The 12,115-nt window shown below is 41.5% G+C and overlaps 1 protein-coding gene across 3 annotated transcripts in view; it reads right to left on the reverse strand.

Moving 5' to 3' along the window:
* Positions 1-12,115, reverse strand: part of DMRT1 (doublesex and mab-3 related transcription factor 1) — a 110,447-nt gene that overhangs the window by 52,177 nt on the left and 46,155 nt on the right. The gene's annotated exons all lie outside the window — the stretch shown is intronic.

A 12,115-nucleotide genomic window follows, 5' to 3' on the forward strand; every position in this document is an offset into this window, starting at 1 on the left:
TTTCTTCATGTATAAAACTGGCAACTCATCTTAGTTAATATACAGTGCATATCTATATATATAAAAGGCTAATATGCAAAGTGTCCCCTCAGGAGTTGGCTGGGAGACCAGGAGTTCGATCACTTGCTATGATGTGCGCTTACCACCAGGGGGCGGCGAGGAAAGAAGGAAGGCCCTGGCTGGCCCTAATCACCGGCCAGAACTAGGGACCCTACCCATGTACGAATTTTGTGCACTGGGACTATAGTAGAGAATACATTTTTTAAAAAATATGTTTTACTGATTTTTTACAGAGAGGAAGGGAGAGGAATAGAGAGTTAGAAACATCAATGAGAGAGACATCAATCAGCTGCCTCCTGCACACACCCTACTGGAGATGTGCCCGCAACCAAGGTACATGCCCTTGACTGGAATCGAACCTGGGACCCTTCAGTCTGCAGGCCACCGCTCTATCCACTGAGCCAAACCGGTCAGGGCGATAATATTTTTTAAAAACATGAAAATAGGGTAAAAGTAAGCTATGCTTTTCCCTGTAACAAAGAACAAAAGTGTGATATGTTTCCCAGACTCTCCTGTCACCAGGGTTCTGGAGGTGATTTGGATTCTGCTAACAAGACATGGAGTGAGATCTGGAAGACAGAAGGGAAGGCAAAGGGAGCACATGCTGTCCCTCCAGCAGCAGTGAGCAGCTGGCACTCGGCATTCGTGCCTTTTTTCTGGCAATCAGACCTTGCCTTTGGGACCATGGGGCAGCTTTTATATAAGGAGCAGTTCACACAGCTTCTTGGCCTCTCATTCAAAGCTAAAGAATCGGGACCTGCAGGCTTAGAAGGGCACCCCACTCCCACTTTCCTGGTTCTTCCTGGCCACTCTGCGAACACCTAGAATTATTCTGTTTCCTACACACACCCTGGTATAGACACTAAACATTAAATGCATGACCCTATCTTCACAGCAAGAACATCTAGACTTCAATTATTTATAGTTTCAAAAACACTAAATTCAGATGGTATTAATTTTATTTAAAAAAGTCAATCTAAGGAATGCTCTGGATAAAACAAGTCTGTTCAAGAATTAAGGAATAATTTTGAAATGTTTTTCAATCAAATCTCTAGAAGCTACTTATTTGATTTAGAAAAATAGTACTAACTTGGCAAAGCCTGGCAGGATAAAATTAGGTCCTAAGCTTCCTCAGGATTTTCTATGAACATCCAAATTGTGGACAATTCCTCCAGTAATGTAGGCCAGAGTAAACTGTGAATATTATGGCAGTGCTTGGTGGAAAGGCCTAAGTCCTTGATTTCTGTGTGCTAATTTGAGAAGCGCAAGGAGTTCATTTCTGCCCCTCCCAACTGTTCCCCAGCACAAATGTGTGCTTGGTGTGTAGATGATTTCTTGCAAAAGAAAGAAGACTCCATTCCACTTAATTATTACCTTTCAAGTGAAGTATATCTGGCCTAGTTACTTTTATCCTTCCTAGTTTTTTTCTAGAGCATATAAAATGGTATCTCTTTCAGTTCAATCATCCAATTTTCATTTTCTACCATTATATAAGTTTTTACAAAATAAGAGGGCATGCAGCAATGCTTGGAAATAGCCAAAGGGGAGAACTGGTTGCCTTTAGTGAGTGGGCCCAAGTCAGGAGAGCCATCAGGGAACTGTGTAATCATTCAAGAGGGACTATCAGCGGTGCTTTCTGCACTGACCCAGTTATCCGTTAGACCAGTACTTCCTGTTGCTCTCTGAATGTGTATGAGAACAGCCTGGGATCCTGTTAAAAAGTAGACTCTGATTCAGTAAACCTGGGTAGATCCTCAGAGTCTGATTCACGCCCAGGAGAAGCTGATTCTGCTGGCTCAAAACCTCGCTCTGGCCCTGGCTGGTGTGGCTCAGTTGGTTGGGCATCATCTTGTGCACCAAGAGATTGCCGGTTTCAGGCTTGATCCCCTGCAGGGGGTGTGTAGAAGGCAGCATTGAATGTCTCTCTCTCATACTGATGGTTCTCTCTCCCCGCTCCCTTCTCTAAGTCAATAAAAATATTTTAAAAAGTAAAAAAAAATAAAAATAAAACCTCACTCTGGTGACAAGGTACTAGAATAAACGATCCTTTCTCTCACACTGAACACCGTTAGGGGCCTATGACCAAAGGAGAACTTGCTGAAAAATTCTTTTGACCAACTGTTTACAACTATCCACCCAAACTAAGAAAAGGCAGAAATGATGCTACTTTAAATTTTCCATTAGTTTTCTTTTTATACATGAGGTTCCCCAGAACTAAGATTTTTTTTTCAGGGGTCCACAACCATCTAGAATGGCTACAGCAGTAGTAACACGCTCAAACACACTTTGCGTGAGAGAAACGTTTCTGTCTCTATAGCCTTCCCTCAAGTCAACACAGTCTAAGTGATGAACGCTTATTAGAGCAAGCGCCAACTATTAAACAAAAAGTGTCCTGACATAAATAATGGCGCCCCGCTCTGGGTGCTGAGTAGGTTACATCTTCCTCCTCTGGGGCACAATCTTCAAGTCAGTTCTTCAGGGAAAATGTTTTTAAATTTTCCCCAGGTGCGAGAAAATTGACAGGATTTGAGCCTACAGGCTCAGCAAAATCCTGGATTTTTCCCTTTTACTATGAATTTTTTATAAAACCTCTTTTCAAAATACTTGGAAAATGTTCACTGTGAGTTGAGAACAGGGGTCAGCAAACTTTTTTGGTAAATGGCCAAATAGTAAATAGTTTAGGTTTTGTAAGCCATAGGGTCTCTAGACAATCAGTAAATGAATGGGTGTGGCTGTGTTACAATAAAACTTTACTTACAGAAATGCACCCTGGTTCTCAACCTTCACTCCCACTAGATTAAGGGAAGAGGGAACTTGGTCTGGGATTTGGCCTGGGCCCTGCGTTATTTCAAAGCTCCTCAGATAATTCTAATTGAAACCAAGACTGAGAACCAGTTATAGAGTTATCTATACCTAGACTTACCTTCATATTTCCCACACCCCAATAAGTATGAAACCCCAGAATCAACTAAAAACGCAAAAGGTTAACTCTACAAACAGACTGGACAACTGCTGCCAAGAACAATGTGTGTATTATTTGAAAAGAGATTCAGATAAACTGAAGGTTTTTTTCTTTCCCTTTTAATGAAAGCTTACTGGAAAATAAATACAATATCAATTCCATGTGTGTTTATTTTCCGCCTTAATTCCATTTCTGTTTTTAGAAAGCATCAGATAACAAGAATCATTTGGAAATAGGAACTGAGTTATTTGAACTCAAACATTCAACTTCCCCAATGAATCCCCAAGATCACTGAGCTATAAAAAACTTCTATCAAAAAAAAAAAAAGACAAAGATACAAAGGGTCAGACTCCATCTGCGGTTATCAAAATGTGAACTTACAGAGACCATCAATCACTTCAGCTGCTTACAACTGGAAGAATAATCTACAAATAACCATCCATGTGACAACTTAGACGTAAGAAAGAAGTATGGTTCCATGTATTTCTAAGTGCATGTGTAAACCTCTGAAACATGGAGTTGAAACTGAACTGTGATTCACCCAGAAAGCCAGAAAAAGGTGTGGCTAAATGTAACTTAAAACTCTAAATCACTTCTTGTTCCTAACTTAAAAAACAATTACAGCCCTGCTACTTTTGAATTAGACAAAATGGGTAAATAAGGAAACCTCTGAAATCTGTTGTTTTACTTTAAGCCAGAAGTTATCAAGGAAGGGCAGTTTGTTCTCCCCGCCTCCGCCCCCCACCCCCCACCCCGCCCCAAAGAGGACATTAGCAGAGTCAGGAGACACCACTGATTATCACAACTGGCTGGGGGTGAGGAGGTGCTACTGGCTGGTAGTGAGTCCATCCTACGATGCACAGGACCGTCCCCACAACAAATAATTATCCAGCCCAATATCTCAATAGTGCCAAGACTGAAAAACTTGCTTTAAACTAACCTAACACTACCAACTCCTTGTGCTCAGCCCTTCCTCTCCACTAAGAAGCAAAGTTCTACCGAGAGCTAGAGGTGCTCGTAAATTAAAGGAATTGTTCATTCCTGCTAAAGGAGATGATCTTTTTCCCATTATGTAATAATGCCTTGTTCTTCTCTAGGTTTTCTTATTCCTTTAAATTAAACAAAGTGAACCTAAAACCCCAGATTCCAGTGATTTATGACTCCTATTATTATTAACATGTGGTAGCTGGCAAACAAAAGGCATGTTTTACATTCTTATTACCCATCCCAAGTCTCTGAACCAGAATGTGACCTATGAATGGGAGCTGGGCTAGTGCGGAACATGCGCAGTGTTAGTATGAACCCTAAAGGAAAACCTCGGAGCTTTGGATTTTATTTTATTAAACTGTTGAGAACATATAGCATAAGAAAGAAATCTGAACCACTGGTTTCCTTTCAGATACTGTACTCACCCTTTTCTATAGTAACAATAAAATCCCAACAAAACATAAAAATGTTAGATCTCACTTCTTTTTTAAAAAATTCCTAAATACCACTCATTGGTTATCGGTTAACACTTCAGACAGGAAGAGTATGGTCTTACACAAAACTGAGCACTCGGCCCTGGTAACGGCTGAAAGAGATCGTGAAAACCAACTTGCTGTGTGGTTGTTTTAAGAGCATGGCTCAGCAGCACAGAATCAGACTTGGTGGGGAAAGGGAATGGTCTCCTGAGAAGAGTGAATGTGTGGATAAAGCTCCTAATTCCAAACTCTGATAGGTAAACAAATAGTGTGAAGATTCCCTTGGCACTGGCATGTGGCTTACAGTCTTTTAAACTGCAAAGCCACATCTGGGATGAACCTTTGGTTTTATAAACAAAAACCTTTTTGTATTAAAAAAATAAATAAAGAGGGCTTGTCACACGCTGTGGAATCCTACATCTCCTGCTAAGAATAAAGGCTGGGGCTCACTTTTGCCCTCATTAAAGGAGTTCTTTAGTTTTAATAGAAGCTTCTTTTCAAACCATCTTAAAGGGACGCCTGTTCCCACCTCGCCTCACCACCCTCTGAGAGCTGTCCTAGTCCATACACCTCACCTATGCAAGTTCTTTACCTGAAAAGCAAGTGCCTACTCACCTCCTGTACTATGTACCTCATCCATCCTCTGCGGTTCCACATATCACACAGCTGGAAAGAATTAACTTTATATACAGGCTGAAGTGATTGCTGCACACATTTCAGAGATTACTGAGAGAGTAACAGGGCAAGTGCTGGGTTATGTGACACAGCAGATTCCCTTCAGCCATAGTCTGTGCCCCTCCCTTCTTCCTGTCCCTCTGGTCCTCTGGGTGCTTGTTTTTTCTCTCCTAATTTCATCCACTTCCTCTACTGCCCTCATCTTACTTTCTGTTAAGTGTTCATATTATGCAATGTCCTCCACTTCCCTCTCTAGAGCGAGGAGGGAAAAAGGAGAGAGGGAGACTGGTCTTGTGAGGATTCTGGCCCCTGGAAGGGATTCTTGCAAAGCCTGGGCGGATGCCTTCAATGAGCAAAAGAAGAGGGCGCTGGGTTTGAGGGCCAGCACTTAGAGGCTGAAGAACTAAGAGCTGTCTGTCCAGAAATGGAAGGGCTCTTCCTCCTCAGAAAGGAGGCTGGAGGGGAGAAAGGAGAGAAATGACAGGAGAAATACAATACTCATGCAACATGGCAGAGGACAATCATTTGAGAAATTATACATCTCAGATGCTCTCAGTTGTAAACCCCATGCTTCCCAAAGCTTCAGAACAGCTGTGACACTGTATGGGTAGGCTTTTCAAAAAGAATGGAAGGAAAGGCGCTCAACTCCAGGCTTGCATTAATACCAGAGTAAATTTTTAAAACATCGAAACAAAACAAAACAAACCCCATAAGATACACCATGAAAAAAAATAAGGAAGGCTTTAGAAATACAGAACCAACACTGACCGTTAAAACATAAAGCAAGCCCCCTCCCCAATTCCCAGATATCTTGGGCCGAGCATGGAATAGGGACTCAGACCACTCTTGTATAAACTTTAAGGAATGGAACCCCCATGTGATATTAGGATTACACTTGTATTAGTGGTCCATTCCGCTTGTTCTATTTCCACATTTAAAAAAAACCAATCAGTTTTTAAACTTGTATCACTCAGCTGGTGGTTTTCACCACCTGTGTTAGCTGTACTGACAGAACCAAGTTTACTCCTGCAGATGGTGTTGTCCAAAATGCAGCATTGTGACCAGTAAGGGGGCTCCAAAATAATTCACTGGGTTGTAATCAGAATTAAAAAACAAACAAACAGTATAGCAACAAAATCAAAACAAAATAGAACAGAAATATAAAACTCCATCATATGTGGAAGAGCTGTTTTATGAAACTTCATTTTGTCCTTATGTGTACGTATAAATATATACTGGATCACAATATGAAACATTTTTTACTATGGGTCTCAGTCTAAAATGTTTGAAAGACACTGAGATATATAAATCAGGTCAATGGAAGCAAGGACCTCTAAAAATAGGTACATAGTAGGAAAAAGACAAATATTAAAGATGGTTTTTTAAAAAAGGTGGTTTTTCTGGAACCTGGAAGGTTTTGATGGGCTCACAAAAGAAATGAGGGCAGTCCGTTTAGAGACAGCCTCTGGCTGGTACTAGCCCAGCGCCTTCCTCATTATCACAAATCTAGGCAAGATTTGCCAGCTCCTGGGCCAGAAACTTGTATTTGTCTCATTCACAAATCTAAGGCACAAACCTAACTAAAGTCACATACAGAGCCAGGCAGAAATGCAAATATTGTACTTTTACAATGAGCTGGTAGGCAAGGAAATGGCAAAGATTGTATTTTTAATATTTGGTTAATAATTATCAGGACATAGGCCTCTCCAGTCTCTGTAATATGTCGAATTTCTGAAAGCATTATAGAACATCTCTTAAGACAGGCGGAGAGGGCTTGTAACAGTGACATTCTTAACATAACTTTGCTGAAAAAATATTGGTTTATTGACTATGGGACTAATGGAATTTTAGAGGAAGAAAACAAGCATTTATTGAGAGATACTCTAGAGACTTGTCATCTCATGGAGTCATCATAATGTAATCATCATTAACATGGAAATAAACTGCTCAGAGATAAAGTAACTTGGTTCTGCAGAGAGAAGGCAGAATTCACAGCAATTGGACCCCAGAAGCTTCTCTCTACTAAACCAAGCCACCTGTCCCATTTTTTAAATTAAGATATCCGCTTGTTATAAAGGCCTAATCATTGCCTTTGGCTTTTAACAATTCTTCATATTTTAAAACAAGAATTTTTTTGGAGTGGGGGGGGGGAGAGTCTGAAAATGAGAAGAAAAGATGCCTATAATCACACATTCAGGAACTTTGATTTTAGGACTGGCAGTAACAGAGGCATGCATATCTGTTCCCATTTTGATGGACAAACTTAATTAACCTTTGCTACTCTGTTCCAACCTACTGTTTTAGACAAAACTAGTGACCCACAAACAATATGTTACCACCAGAATCTCAATGGCTACGACACCAAGAGATATAGCTCCATCAGCAGTATCGGGAAATAAGCCACTTGGATTAGCTGCTCTAAGAAATATGGATTATATTCACGTCACACATGATCTGTCAGAAACATTAGGATACTTTTAGCATAAATCAGCAATGTGAAGGGTATCTTATGAGTGCTGAGCATGACAGACTGCCTGGAGGGCAAGGTGAGATGAGATCGTCTGGGGCCACCCTCTACCAATAGAACATAGCAAAGTCACACCCAAGACTATTACTGGTAAGTGTGAGCACATGTACACACTCACAGTATTTTACCTGAACTGGCATTAAAAATCCAAATGCAAGTTGGTGATCACTGATGGGCATCCCAACTTGCAGTGGGCTAGTGGCATGGAAAGACCCTTCCCACTCCAAAACCATGATGGAGAGAATCCATTTTAAGTAACCAAAATGACACAAGACAGACAAAAAAAAATCTGTTTTCCTAAATTACACAGAAGTGTGTGTGTGTGTGTGTGTGTGTGTGTGTGTGTGTGTGTGTGTGTGAAGGCACAGAACCATGCTTAAGAGCCTTATGCTTAGTAATTTAAATTTGATTAATACTATCAAGACATAGGATTCCATTCCCTCTACCATGTCAAGCCTCTGAAACATTGTATGACATGTGACATCTTATAAAATGTTATAAGAGCTATAAGATATAAGAAAATACCTCTCAAGGCTTCATACGAGGATAACAAGAAATGTTTTTAGAAGACAAAGATATAACGGGAATGAATGTGCCTCTACAGTTAGGCAAACCCGGTTCCAACTCCAGCTCCCCCACTTCCAGCTGTGTACATAGTTACTTCATCTCCCTGAGCGTCAGTTTCCTCAGCCACAAAAGGGGTAACAATCTCTGACAGGGATGTGGTTAATGGTTCAGTACAATGTTCTATATGAAGTGACCAGTACCATAAGGCTGGTCAACAACTGTCCTGGTACACCTTCCCCTCTCGCTCCCCTCAGGGACCTCCCTCTGGAGCTGGTGCTTGATAAATGAATGATCAATGAATCTACGCAGGAGTTTTTTAAACATGCTCTGTAACATGGTGCAAAATTTTTGTAACTCTATTCTTTTTATTTTTCTATGGTATTCCTAACATAGAAAAATAAATAAATAGCGCAAATCAGCTTCTATTAAGCATTGCCTTGATTCTGGCCTTTATTCAACTAATGAGGGACACATAACAGGCCACATAAATATGGACTCTCAAGAAATTTGATAATCACTCATCCACATACTGAAACATTCTGATAAGTAACTGGTTTTATATCATATTCACATTTATATAACAGGGGGAAAAGTGAAATAGAAAACACAACTAGATAAGATTTTGGCACCAGCCCAAGTAAATTGAATCTGAAAGTTTTCAAAACCATGATCTAATTATCTAATTTTCAAGAAGATTACAGAATCCCCCAACAATTGTATAATTTACCAACCTGATGCTATTGTGTCAGGTCAGGTTGTGTAACAAAAATAAATCTCACAACAAACTGATAATGCATTTCTTTTCATCTCCAACTGAATTGTGGAGCCGTCCCTGGAGAAAATCAGCCCTTTCAAAGGTTTTCAACTCAGTCCAGATCAAACTGAACTCCTATAAGAATGGGAATTAACCTGTAGGACAGCCCAGGTTTTACTGGAGTTCCCCCAAGTTCCTAAGAATCTGGGTTTCCTGGGATGCTACTGGGCCACTACAGCCAGGCTGAGAAGACATCCCTCAGGATATCCAGAGCCCAGCCCTGACCCAGATCTTCTCTGAGTCATAGCTGCAGCCCCCCTTCCCAGGTTCCCAGGGATCAATTCTACTCTCTCTCTTATAACCCACAGGTTTTTAACCAAATGCTCTGCAAAAATGACCCTACTGTATCCCAGCAGGCATGGCTCAGTGGTTGAATGCCAGCCTAAGAACCAGGAGGTCCCAGTTCGATTTCCAATCAGGGCACATGCCAGGGTTGCAGGCTTGAACCCCAGTAGGGGGGCGTGCAGAAGGCAGCCAATCAATGATTCTCTGAAATTGATGTTTCTATCTCTCTCCCACTCCCTTCCTTTCTGAAATCATGACCCTACTATGCACTGCTGTAGTTATGGAACATTCCTCACCCACCTCTCACCATCTGTCTGAGTTCAGTTTCTAAAATGCTCATGAGCTCCCTCAGCTTTGGTTCCAGAGCAAGAGCCACCAGGAACATCATCATCACAGCACCATGCTTACAAACTGCCCTCAAGACAGGATCGAAAGCATGAAGTGATTAAACTTCCTGTGAAACAAAGCAGCAATTCCTTCGGGAAACTATAATAAAAATCAGAGGATGGCTGTCATGATCATGTAGAACAAGACAAAAATAGCAATTCCTTTGTGAACATAAGTGTAAACTAGAGGCCTGGTACATGGCCTGGCCTGCAGTATTGGACCGAAACCAGCTCTCTGACATCCCCCGAGGGATCCTGGATAGCGAGAGGGCACAGGACAGGCTGAGGAACCCCACAGGTGCACGATCGGGGCCAGGGAGGGGCCCGGGAGGGCTCCAGGCCATGTCCGGCCCATCTCGCTCAGTTCCGATCAGCTGGACCCCAGCAGCAAGCTAACCTACCAGTTGGAGCGTCTGCCCCTGGTGGTCAGTGCACGTCATAGCAACTGGTCAACCTGTCAACTGTCTGTCCCTCCCCTTTCCCCCCCCCCCCCCCCGCTCCCGTTGTTAGTGCACATCATAGCGAGCGGTTGAATGGCCTTAACATATCATTAGCATATTACACTTTGATTGGTTGAACTAACGACCAGATGACTGGACACTTAGCATATTAGGCTTTTATTATATAGGAGGATAGGGGGAAGATTAGAAAGTCAGTTCTGCATTCATTGGGCCGCAAATCTCTGGAAGGTTTCACACTATGGCCAGAGAATTACTGCTATCCTCACTGCCCACTGGCCCACAGAAGCCCTTCTCCCTGCAGGATTCATAATATGCTGGAAAGGTCTGAGAGAACTGGGTGTATCATCTCTCCTTAAAAAAGGAGAATCTAATAAGGAGTTATATTTTAACAGAGAAAATTATAGACTTGGCTAAGACTTGACAGGCAATTTATGGGACAGTTCACAGTAAAAGCAATGGAAGCCCCAAACCTGGGGACGTCTGACACCTTCACTGCACTGACTTAACTTCCTGTGATCTACTGGGACTTCTCACATTTCTTTAACCAAGATTCTCCAAGACTGGCCTTTGGACTTGGCAAAGCCCTGTGTCCTCACTGCACTAGAAGGCAGGACATAGTTAGGGTGCACATGAAGGACTCCCACAGAATTCTGGGCTAGCATGGGGGTAATCACAGGACTGCCATAAAAAGAAAAGATCAAAGCACTCTGCCTGTAAGGAATTAAACGGAGATTAAGTTGACACAATTTCTTTAAAAAGCATACTGAAAATCCTGAAGAACTTTGCTGTTGTCATGGTGACATGTTGACTGATGCAGTGGCTTCTAGGCTTTCTCTGGACTTCAAACAGGTAAAATATGAAGAAGAAAAAAAAAAAGAGGGTGGAGTGAGGATATAGAAGTAGTTTTGCTAACTTTCTTTTTAAATCCTCACCCGAGGTTATGTTTTCTTTTTAATTATTGCTTTTAAAGATAGAAGGAGAGAGGGAGAAACACAGATGTGAGAGAGAAACATTAATTGGATGTCTACTGCACAGGCCCTGACCAGGGACTGAACCACAGCCTAGGTATGTGCCCTGACCGGGAATCAAACCCACAATCTTTTGGTGTATGGGATGATGTTCCAACCAATTGAGTCACCTGGCCAGGGCTTTACCAACTTTTTATATTGCCAAGTAAGTGCCTCTGCAATGTAATATATAATTAACAGGATCATATATTATTTTTTTAAATGTTGGAAGGGTATGGTCTCAATAAAAACAAGTTTTGAACTGAATAACTTAGCTTTAGGAAAAATCCACTTATCATATTTTCCTCATTTCTTTGTAACATTTTGCATACATCACAATGAACTACTAGACACATTCCCAGTAAAAGAAGGAACCAGCATGCACTATTGGTATCTAAACTGAATTAACACACTAAGAATATAAATCAGAACTGGAGATATATTTAGGGGGAAGAAAAATGATCAATAGTTTTCTGTAAAATGACTATCTAACTGGAAACACCTAAATAAGCAATTATAAAATCATTAGAATTTATATAAGACTTTGACAAAGCATTCACAAAATCATAAGACTTTGACAAAGATTCACAAAAGTGGCAAGATATAAAGTAAATACACATCATAGAAATAAAACTTGTAACTCTTTCAGTCATCAACAGAAATTTATCCTATATAATGAAAGGCTACTATGCAAAATGACCGAACAGCAGAATGACCGGTTGCTATGACATGCACTGACCACCAGGGGGCAGATACTCAATGCAGGAGCTGCCCCCTGGTGGTCAGTGTGCTCCTACAGGGGGAGCGCCACTCAGCCAGAAGCCAGGTTCATGGCTGGCGAGCACAGCAGTGGTGGCGGGAGCCTCTCCTGCCTCCATGGCAATACTAAGGATGTCCGACTGCTAAGC

The sequence above is a fragment of the Eptesicus fuscus genome, chromosome 15, assembly GCF_027574615.1.
Source record: "Eptesicus fuscus isolate TK198812 chromosome 15, DD_ASM_mEF_20220401, whole genome shotgun sequence".
Classification (NCBI taxonomy): Eukaryota; Metazoa; Chordata; class Mammalia; order Chiroptera; family Vespertilionidae; genus Eptesicus; species Eptesicus fuscus.